This window comes from Triticum dicoccoides, chromosome 7A (genome assembly GCF_002162155.2).
Source record: "Triticum dicoccoides isolate Atlit2015 ecotype Zavitan chromosome 7A, WEW_v2.0, whole genome shotgun sequence".
Taxonomy (NCBI): Eukaryota; Viridiplantae; Streptophyta; class Magnoliopsida; order Poales; family Poaceae; genus Triticum; species Triticum dicoccoides.
This window is the reverse complement of record NC_041392.1, coordinates 599,734,625-599,745,424: the sequence shown is the minus strand read 5'-3', so window position 1 is coordinate 599,745,424 and position 10,800 is coordinate 599,734,625.

Sequence of the window (10,800 nt, the reverse complement as noted above, 5' to 3'; positions counted from 1 at the left end):
TTGGCGTCGTCTGCAGTGCGGGGGGAGACAACGGGTGGAAATAAGTTCACGTCTGATGAGTCCAGGGAGCCGCCTGACGATTCGTCGAATTCGGCCCTGGGCGAACTACATAATTACATTCGACATTAGGGAAAGCTGTGCAACAAAGGAACATCATGAGTCATTCTGATATCCGAACTTACGATTTCGCCGGACGCTTGGCCCTGTTTGGCCACTCCTCTTTGCCCTCTTCGGCGTTGGGGGCGTAGTCCGGCGGAGGGGTCTTCCTTTTCCTAGACCCCTCGGCCTCCCCCGTTGGGGCGGTCTTCCTCTTCTCTCCTCCCTCTGCTGGGGGGGAGAGTTTTCTTCTTCCTCCTCCTTGTTTTCGCGGGAGGAGGGCGTCTCGGACTCGTCAGATGACGAGTCCGACACCACCATGTTGCGGGCACTCTTTCGAGTCCCCGTGGTCTTCTTCTTCTTGGCCTTCTTCTCCGGCACCACATAAGCCGCCGGAACCAGCAGCTTCGCTAGTAGAGCTGGGGCTGGGTCTTCGAGCAGCGGAGCCGGACAGTTAATCGGTCCAGATATCACCCACCAAGCCTGTCAAAGGTAAGAGAGTTTAGATCCCGCATAGAGTCAAACTATGAAAAAAGCTTAACATCTTGTAAAAGGTGTAGATGGCATACCTCACTAGCGTGACGTTGCGAGCTGTATCTGCGGTCCTCAGAAGCAGATGCGGGAGCCTCGGCGCCCTTGAATAGCATCTTCTAGGCGTCTTCGTACGTCGTGTCGAAGAGCCTGCTGAGGGTTTGATGCTGCGCCGGGTCGAACTCCCACAGATTAAAATCCCGTTGTTGGCACGGGAGGATCCGGCGGACGAGCATAACCTGGATTACATTAACAAGCCGGACTGGCTTGTTCACCAGGGACTGGATGCATGTTTGCAATCCGGTCACCTCTTTTTCGTCACCCCACGACAGGCCCGTATCTTTCCAGGACATAAGCCGCGTGGGGGGTCTGGATCGGAACTCGGGGGCTGCGGTCCATTTCGGATCGTGCGGCTCGGGGATATAAAACCACCCGGATTGCCATCCCTTTAGGGTCTCCACGAAAGAGACCTCGAACCATAGGACGTTGGCCATCTTGCCCGCCAATGCGCCTCCGCACTCCGCCTCGCTGCCGTGCACCACCTTGGGCTTTACGTTGAAGGTCTTGAGCCAGAGGCCGAAATGAGGGCGGACGCGGAGAAAAGCCTCGCACACGACGATAAACGCCGAGATGTTGAGGATGAAGTTCGGAGCCAGATCGTAGAAATCCAGGCCGTAGTAGAACATGAGCCCCCGGACAAATGGGTGGAGTGGAAAACCCAGTCCGTGGAGGAAGTGGGGGAGAAATACTACCCTCTCATGGGGCCTTGGGGTGGGGAGAAGCTGCCCCTCTTCGGGAAGCCGGTGCACAATGTCCTTGGACAGGTATCCAGCCTTCCTTAGCTTCTTGACTTTGCCCTCCGTGGAGGAGGAGACCATCCACTTGCCTCCCGCTCCGGACATTGCTGGAGAAGGTTGAGGTGGGAAGTGCACGCTTGGGCGCTGGAGCTCGGGTGCGCAGGAGATGGATAGGCAAAGGAGGAAGAAGGTGTAGGTAAAAAGGTGGATCCTTGTCCCCTTATATGAGCGGATGCGGTTGTGCGTCCCCACCTGCCTAGTAAAACTCGCTTGCCTCCCAAGCGTCATGATAAGTGGCGCGGTTGGGTTACCCACGTCCGTATTGATGAGAATCCCGTAAAAGGGGGGTACACGATCTCTGCTTTGACAAGACATGCCACGGAAACCGCCTCGCAAAACACGCTGAGGTGGAAAAGTGAAAACGATTCGAGTGAAGGACTTGGCTGTAGTGTGATGATGCACTGTGGAATACGTCAGCAGATTTGATTTGTGTTAATATTATTCTCTCTATGGCAATATGTGGAAGCTTATTTTGCAGAGCCAGACACTACTCTTGGTGTTTACAATCTTCTATGAAGGACTTGGAGGAGGAACCCGCCTTGCAATGCCGAAGACAATTTGCGCGCCAGACTCGTCGTCATTGAAGCCTAGTTCAGGGGCTACTGAGGGAGTCCTGGATTAGGGGGTTTTCGGGTAGCCGGACTATACCTTCAGCCGGACTCCTGGACTATGAAGATACAAGATTGAAGACTTCGTCCCGCGTCCGGATGGGACTTTCCTTGGCGTGGAAGGCAAGCTTGGCGATGCGGATATTCAAGATCTCCTACCATTGTAACCGACTCTATGTAACCCTAACCCTATCCGGTGTCTATATAAACCGGAGGGTTCTAGTCCGTAGGCAATCAACTCCATATACAACAATCATACCATAGGCTAGCTTCTAGGGTTTAGCCTCGTTGATCTCGTGGTAGATCTACTCTTGTACTACCCATATCATCTATATTAATCAAGCCGGACGTAGGGTTTTACCTCCATCAAGAGGGCCCGAACCTGGGTAAAACATCGTGTTCCCTGTCTCCTGTTACCATCCGGCCTAGACGCACAGTTCGGGACCCCCTACCCGAGATCCGCTGGTTTTTACACCGACAGACGGCCTTTGGCTCGCTAAAGTACTCATGGACGGAGGCAGTGGACTGAACCTCATATACAAGGACAGGCTCGATAAAATACAAATAGACAAGAGCCACATCGAGCAGCGTAGTAAAACCTTTCAAGGCATTATGCCCAGTTGAGAAGCGCGATGCTCGGGAAAATTTAAACTTGATGTGGTAATCGGCACGCTAGAGAACTACAGGTCCGAAGAGTTAATCTTCCTTGTGGCACCTTTCAACAGCGGATATCACTCCCTGTTAGGGCGAGACGCATTCACACTCACTACTAGGGAAAACCTTATACACAGAATCTTAGCAGCAGCGCGGTCTAAAAATAGACGCTACTGCTAATTAGCAGCAACGAGCTTTAGAAAAGAGCGCTACTAATGACTGAGTAGCAGTAGCGCTCTAGGTGAAAAGAGTGCTACTACTATAATTGCCATGGTGTTGCCTCCAGGCTAGATATAGTAGTAGCGCCCTTCCCGTGGACACGCTGCTGCTAAAGAACTTAGTAGCAGCGGTTTTGCTCAAAACTCGCTGCTGGTAAGTATGACCGCAACTAATTAAGTTTAGTCCCATACTGCTAAGCGAACAAGGTGTTTACCACCTTAAATATGTTGCTTCTCAACCTATCTGGAGCACTTGGTCTGCATTGAACTATATGTGTATGATTTGTGGTTGCAATATGAATCCTCGCCTGTACCTATACATGTATAGTGAGGATTCGTGTTGACTATTTAGATTATACACAAAAAGATCAGTGATGACCAATGTATATTTTTGATGTTTTTACTAAACAAAAGAAATAACTGCTTCCATTAGCAGTAGCGGTTTTTCCCAAAACGCACTGTAGATAAGTTAGCTATAGCGCGTTTTCTGTACGTGCACTACTGCTAGTTCGAGTTAACCACCCCCCGCATCAAAATTTCGCTAAGTCCTCCTTTCCCCCCCACCGGCCTGTTCCCCTACTCCCTGTCGCCGCCGCCCGAGCCCGAGCGCGCCTGCGCCCTCACCGCCGCCGCCGCCCGCCCTCAACCTCACCGTCGCCGCTCTCGACCACACTGTCGTCGCCCTCGACCTCACCGCCGCCACCCTCGACCGAGCCCGCCGAGCCCACCGCCCAGGACCGCCGCCATCCCGATCCCGAGCCCGCCCTCGCCGCCCCTCCGTCGCCGAGCACCTCCCCGCCACCGTCTCTCCCTCTGTAAGCCCCCACCCCTCCCCAACCCCCTCTCTCTTTGCTTAGTTAGTAGATGATTTTAGTAGTAGTAGATGTTAATTTAGGGTTCATAGATAATGATTTTTAGAAGTAGTGGATATTAATTACTAGTAGTGATGGTAAACTAGTTGTATAATTAGCAGTAGTACATGTTAATTAGTAGTAGATGTGGTAGTTCGATGTTAATTAGTAGTAGTAGATGTGCTAGTTTCTTTCTATTTATAGTAAGTTTATATTTAGTAAGAACTAGTTGAATTAATAGAACTAGTTTAGTTTTAGTTGAACTAGTTAAGTTTTAGTTGAACTAGTATAGTAAGTAAATTAATAACTAGTTGAACTACTTCATTTTTAGAAAGAACTAGTTTTTTTCTTTTTATAATAAGTTTATATTTAGTAAGAACTAGTTGAATTAATAGAACTAGTTGAATTAATAGAACTAGTTGAACATGCCATATTTGGTGTTATTTTTTAGTTTAAGCAATTATTTCATGTTTTGGTAACACCTCCGAGTGGCCTATGTTTTGCCGGAGTGTTGATTAATTTCCGTTCCGGCAAATTTCAGGCGCTCGATATGTCCTTTTTTAGCAAAGGTCATGCTAGATTTTTTTGTGAATTCTGGCATGACTTGTGCTAGAATATGTGGGAAATATTGAGTGGCCTGGATTTTCTTTGAAAAATAATGATCTAATTTAGGTTTTTTAGTACATATATTTAATTGTACAAGTTTAATCTTTGAATTATGAACATAGGAAATGTCGTACTCGGACGACGAGAGTCTCCCAGAGGAGTGCAGCTGGTGCCACGACGATCGAGGAATGTGCGACATGTTCGTTGAGCTGGACGAAGATCGGCGCTTCGGCATTAAGCTTGAGGAGACCTTCGATGTTGAAACGTTACGCAACAACGACAAGTGTTTTTTTCGTAATTAAGCATGACTTCAACCATTTCAACGTCTAATTTTCATCTTTTACAATTCGAATAGCTTATCCCATGCCATCCAAGACGCTATGTTTTGGAGAGGATGGGTTTTGAAGACCATGAAAATTTTCAAACAAAGAAAATACACCTAAGGACCCATCATGATATCGATTTTGAAGTAAATCTGTATAATTCTCAGAGCGTAACACATTTCGGTTGTTAAAATTGGGAAGGACTTTGCGAAATGTAAGGTTTTTATGAGGGTATGATTGTCACCATGGATCTTGGTCATCCTGACATCGAGTAAGACAATATGGACATTTGGGTCCTTGTTGATACGCTTCCGATTCTACCGCAATGTGAGTTTCTCAAACATAGTTATTAACTAATTTATATTGTTTATTTCAAAATAGTTGACAGCTTATTTCCATTGACAGCTTATTTTGAATCTTCAAAGAATGTGCAGAAGATGGTAGACAAAACCCACTACACTGATGGCTCGGAATTAACTTATAAGGAGAAAAATCATCTGATTGCTTATTGTACTTTTTTTGAGAATTACAATACCTATTATCGAACTCCTCCAAATTATGGTGAATACGTGCCACTAGTGCATGTGTTGAACCATGATAACTTCTATGGAGATACCCTGGTAAGATAATTTACTATTACGACATCTATGCATCTTTTGCATACTTCTAAAACTAGTACATCATTGCTAACTACGAAGTTATTACTATGTTTTTCAACAGAAAATCCCATGGATTGTGTGCCTCATCTGATGTATTACAATGGTCGCCCTGAAGTTCTGAACCTACAGCCAGGTCATCCTACGGATCTCACCTGTGCATATCGAATTTCTGAAACCGGTGAACACATGCTAATCAAAGAGTGGAAAAAATGTTTGGACATTTGTAAGGAGGTTCTTGGAAGCAACATTAAGCGAAAGGTAAGAATTGGAGACAGGATAATATGCATTCTCCATAATGGAGAGCGTGGGGCTATCTTGTTTTTTGCTATTTTACCTTAGAGAATATACTAGGTTCTAAGAGAATGTAGTAGGTCCTATGAGGTACAATATGTTTATTATGTGATACAATGTGTTAGAGTTGAAGATGTCAGGAGTACTTGTGATTACGACTAGTGACCAATGATATGATGATGATGATGATGATGATAAGTTGTTAATGATATGATGATGATGATGATATTTATTATATCATTGGGTGAAAGAACCGCGGATTAGTTTCAAGTGGATGTCCGTCCACTTGAAACTAGTCCACACGGTTCTTTCACCCCGTGATGTAATAACTCATTATGATGTAAAAATAATTTGTAAATTCCTGTTGTATGAAAAGCTGTGTAAAGGTGTACGAATACAACATGAAATAAAAAAGAAATAAAATACGAAATAATAGTAGCATCGCGGGCAGAGAGAAGCGCTACTACTAATTACCAGCAGCGCTCCTCCTGGAACTCGCTGCTACTAAGTCGATTTAGCCGTAGCGTGGGTGGAGGCACGCTACTGCTATTCGTTAGCTGTAGCGCCTTATCAGTAACGCACCACCCCGCGCTACTGATACGTCTAAAACCCGCGCTGGTGCTATCTTTTTCCCTAGTAGTGACTTTCAAGCCATACCCCATTATGGGTACATGCAGCTCAAAATCCCCAAGCCCAATGGAGTTAGCACTATCACCACTGATCCGCACATAGCACTCCGTGCCGAAAACAAAACTGCATCCCTAGCCCTCGACGGATTATGCGAGGCCCTTGCAGCAGAGGAGCTCACCACTCTGCGTTCCACAGTGGATAGAGACGATGTAATCCTCAATAAAAGGCCTAAGTCCACTTCTTTCAAGCCAGCAGACGAAATAGTCAAATTCCAAGTTCACCCGACGGATCCTAACAAAACAACAGCCATTGGAGCATAGCTGGATTTGACGGTCGATGCCGCTCTAAGAGCATTCCTGCGTGAGAATTGGGACATCTTTGCCTGGCATCCTTCGGATATGCCAGGAATCCCACACACACTAGCCGAACATAGCCTCAACATAATAAAGGGGTTCAAGTCAGTTAAGCAAACGCTCTGGCGATTTTCCGAACCCAAGTGACAAGCTATGGGGGAGGAGCTAGCCAAATTACTTGAAGCCAGGTTCATTACAAAGATCAAACACCCGGATTGGCTAGCCAACATGGTCATGGTGCCAAAGAAGGACAAATCCTGGCGCCTTTGTGTCGATGTTAAAGACGTCAACAAGGCCTGCCCTAAGGACCCCTTCCCACTGCCCCGCGTTGACCAAATCATTGATGCAACTGTAGGACATGATTCAATGTGTTTCCTCAACGCATACTCCGGATACCATCAGATTAAGATGAAGGAATTCGATCAGGGCGCAACGAAATTCATTACTCCATATGGGCCTTTTTTCCTTTAACACTATGCCTTTTGGACTAAGAAACGCCGGCGCCACTTACCAACACATGGTTCAGACATTCCTGGAAAAACAAATTGGTAAGACGGTGGAGGCATATGTAGATTATGTAGTCATCAAAACTAAAAATGTCGAATCATTGGTGGACGACTTACGCCTTACATTTGACAACATCCAAACATATGACATACGGCTCAATCCGGAAAAATACGTTTTCGGCGTTCCGGACGGAAAGCTTCTCGGGTTTATTGTTTCCAATAGAGGAATCGAAGCAAACCCGGCCAAAATCCGAGCCCTGTCATAGTTGGCAACACCAACAGACCTAAAACAGGTCCAAAAAGTAGCTGGGTGCGTGGCTGCCTTGAGCCGCTTTATCTCCAGATTAGGAGAGAAGGTGTTGCCGCTATATCGCCTGCTCCGACGTACTGACCACTTTGAGTGGACGGACGTGGCAACATCCGTGTTCGAAGAAATAAATACTTTGTTAGCAAACAACCCAATCCTTGCTGCACCTAACGTCGGTGAACCTATGCTGCTGTAGATATCTGCAACTCACCAGGTGGTGAGCGCTGTGCTTGTCGTTGAACGAGATGAAGAGGGACATGAATTCCCATTCCAAAAACTAGTATACTATGTATCAGCGGTTCTCACACCATGCAAGTCCCGATACCCGCACTATCAAAAGATAGCATATGCGGTTTTTATGGCATCTCGGAAGCTGCGGCACTACTTCCAAGAGTGCTCGATCACGGTGGCCTCTGAGGTACCACTCAATGACATCATAAACAATTGAGACGCCACCGTCCGCATTGCAAAATGGGCTATCGAGCTCTTACCATTTGGAATAACATACAATCCAGGCCGAGCTATTAAATCTCAGGTGTTAGCCGACTTTGTCGCCGAGTGGACAAAAGCCGAACTCCATAAAGAGTATGGCACATACTCCAACTGGGTGATGTAGTTTGACGGCTCCAAAATTTTAGCCGGACTGCGGGCTGGTGTCATCCTAACATCCCCTATAGGGGACACAATCCGTTACCTATTAGCAATTATGTATACAGACTCCAATAACGCAGCCGAATATGAGGCACTGCTGCATGGTCTCCGGATGGTTGTTTCTATGGGCATACAACGCCTCGAGGTGCCCGGGGACTTGGAACTCGCAGTATCCCAAATAAACAAAGAATTCGATTCAAAAGATCAAAAAATGGTGGCTTACCGCAACACCGTACTCAATGTATATCAGCTCAGTTTGAGGGGCAAGAGTTTCATCATGTGGCCCGAGACAGTAATCAAGCAGCAGACATCCTTGCTCGAATGGGCGCTATACGCGACCCCATCCCACCTAACACCTTCGTGGAAAGGCTTTTCAAGCTAGCTGTGGCATGGCAAGACGAGAGCGGAAATACCAGTCCAGCGCCGATCAAACCCACGGATGCCGAACACGATTCGGATATCATCGGGGGCTCGGGCACCGAAACAATGCCTTCCTCCCACGTAATCATGGCGGTAATCGCCCCATGGAGCGAACCCTTCTTAGCCTACCTCAATAGGCAGGAGCTCCCTGATGACCATAACGAGGCCTGTCGCATAGTTCAGCGCTCCAAAGCCTACAAAGTTCATGAGGGAGAACTCTACAACAAAAGTACTACCGGAGTCCTTCAAAGATGTATCTCCCAAGAGGAGGGACGATAGCTCTTGGCCGAAATACATGCTGGTCTTGGCGGCCATCACGCCGTAGCTCGGGCCCATGTAAGTAAGGCCTTCCGTACGGGTTTCTTTTGGCCAACGGCCCGAGCAGATGTAGAGGACCTCGTACAACGCTGTGTCGGATGCCAGCTCTTTGCTAATCAAAGCCATATGCCACCCACTGCCCTATGAACAATCCCCATTACTTGGCCTTTTGCGGTCTGGGAGCTAGACATGGTCGGACCCCTTAAAGAAGGGAGCCATAAGAAGAAATATTTACTGGTTATGGTGGATAAATTCACTAAGTGGATAGAGGCCATACGAGTAAAAACGCATGAAGCCGAACCAGTGATAGATTTTATCTCTAGCGTTGTACACCATTATGGTGTCCCACATAGCATTATCATGGATAACAGCTCTAACTTCACAGCCGATGAGGTGAAAAATTGGTGTGCTAATCTAGGTATTAAACTTTATTATGCCTCCATCTATCACCCCCAAACAAACGGTCAAGTCGAATGGGCCAACGGCCTGATAATGAGCAGCATCAAACCTAGACTAGTGCGATCCCTAAAGGAGTCAGAGAAGCACTGGGTCGAGGAGCTCGCCTCCACACTCTAGGGGCTGCGGACCACGCCCAACCGCATGACCGGATACACACCAATCTTCATGGCACTACGAGGAAAAGGCCTACTAGTGGCGCACTAGTTTTGCCTACTAATGGCGCACTACACGTGCGCCACTAGTACCACGCCACTAGTATTATATACTAATGGCACACCACGGGTGCGCCATTAGTATCTGGTATACTAATGGCACAACACACCGTGCGCCATTAGTATAGACCAACATGCGCCATTAGTATGCCTCTCAGGGGGCCATATTTACCCATGTGCTTTGGCATACTAATGGCGCACTGTGGGGTGATGCGCCATTAGTATCCTTTGGCATACTAATGGCGCACTGTGTAGTGATGCGCCATTAGTATCCTTTGGCATACTAATGGCGCACTTTGAGATGATGCGCCATTAGTATGAATATTAGGTTTTTTTTCTTTTCTGATTTTTGCACAGGTTACAAAATATATTATTGGACAGAATATAGACAACACCACACAGCAACAGCAGATTCATCGAATACAATAGAAGATTAGTCTCCGAATACAATTCATCATATTAGTCTCCGAATTCAAAAGACCGGACAAAGATAGAACATTACAAGTCTCGAGACCGCGAGTAGCGAGTTTGTCTTTGCATTAAAAGTCGATATCGATCATCTAAACTACCATCACATAGAAGAGAGATGCGGTCATCACGATGAGCATCATCGCGATGAAACTGGTCTTCATTCGGTTCCTCCAACGCTCCCTCCTCTCTCCCGCTAGATAGCGGGCGTATCTAGATTCCGCCTTCGCCCTAGTGGTGTACCCTTTGTAACTGTTACCGCTAAAATGGTGAACCTGTCTCCGACACTCCTCCCAGTCGTCGTAGTCTCCGGGAACCTTACCCTTGTACACGACATACGACGGCATCTCTATGCACAAGCCAAACAACAGACAATACATGAGAAATATATATGTATGCAACAAAAGGATCGAAAGAGAAAAGCAAGACATTAATAGCACGATTCATGGTCCTACTAATAAATAGCATCGATTACATCTAAGTTGAACGACTGTCCAAACCAAAGAGAATACAATTCATTAAAGTTTAATTACAACATGAGCCAATCAATGTTTCAGAACTACACATAGCATCACTACTTTCGACTCGACTCATGGGACCAGAGCGTGGATGAAGCCGCCGTCTGTCATGATGGTCATGAAATCGCGGGCATGATTAGCCTGCATTTGTAGCGTTGTGTCTATCTCACTGTTGGACGGTTGATATCTGGGGTAGAACTGCCCCAAGGTATGAAGGACATCTTGATGGATGATTTTGGCAAACTCTGACTAGATGCGAAAGAA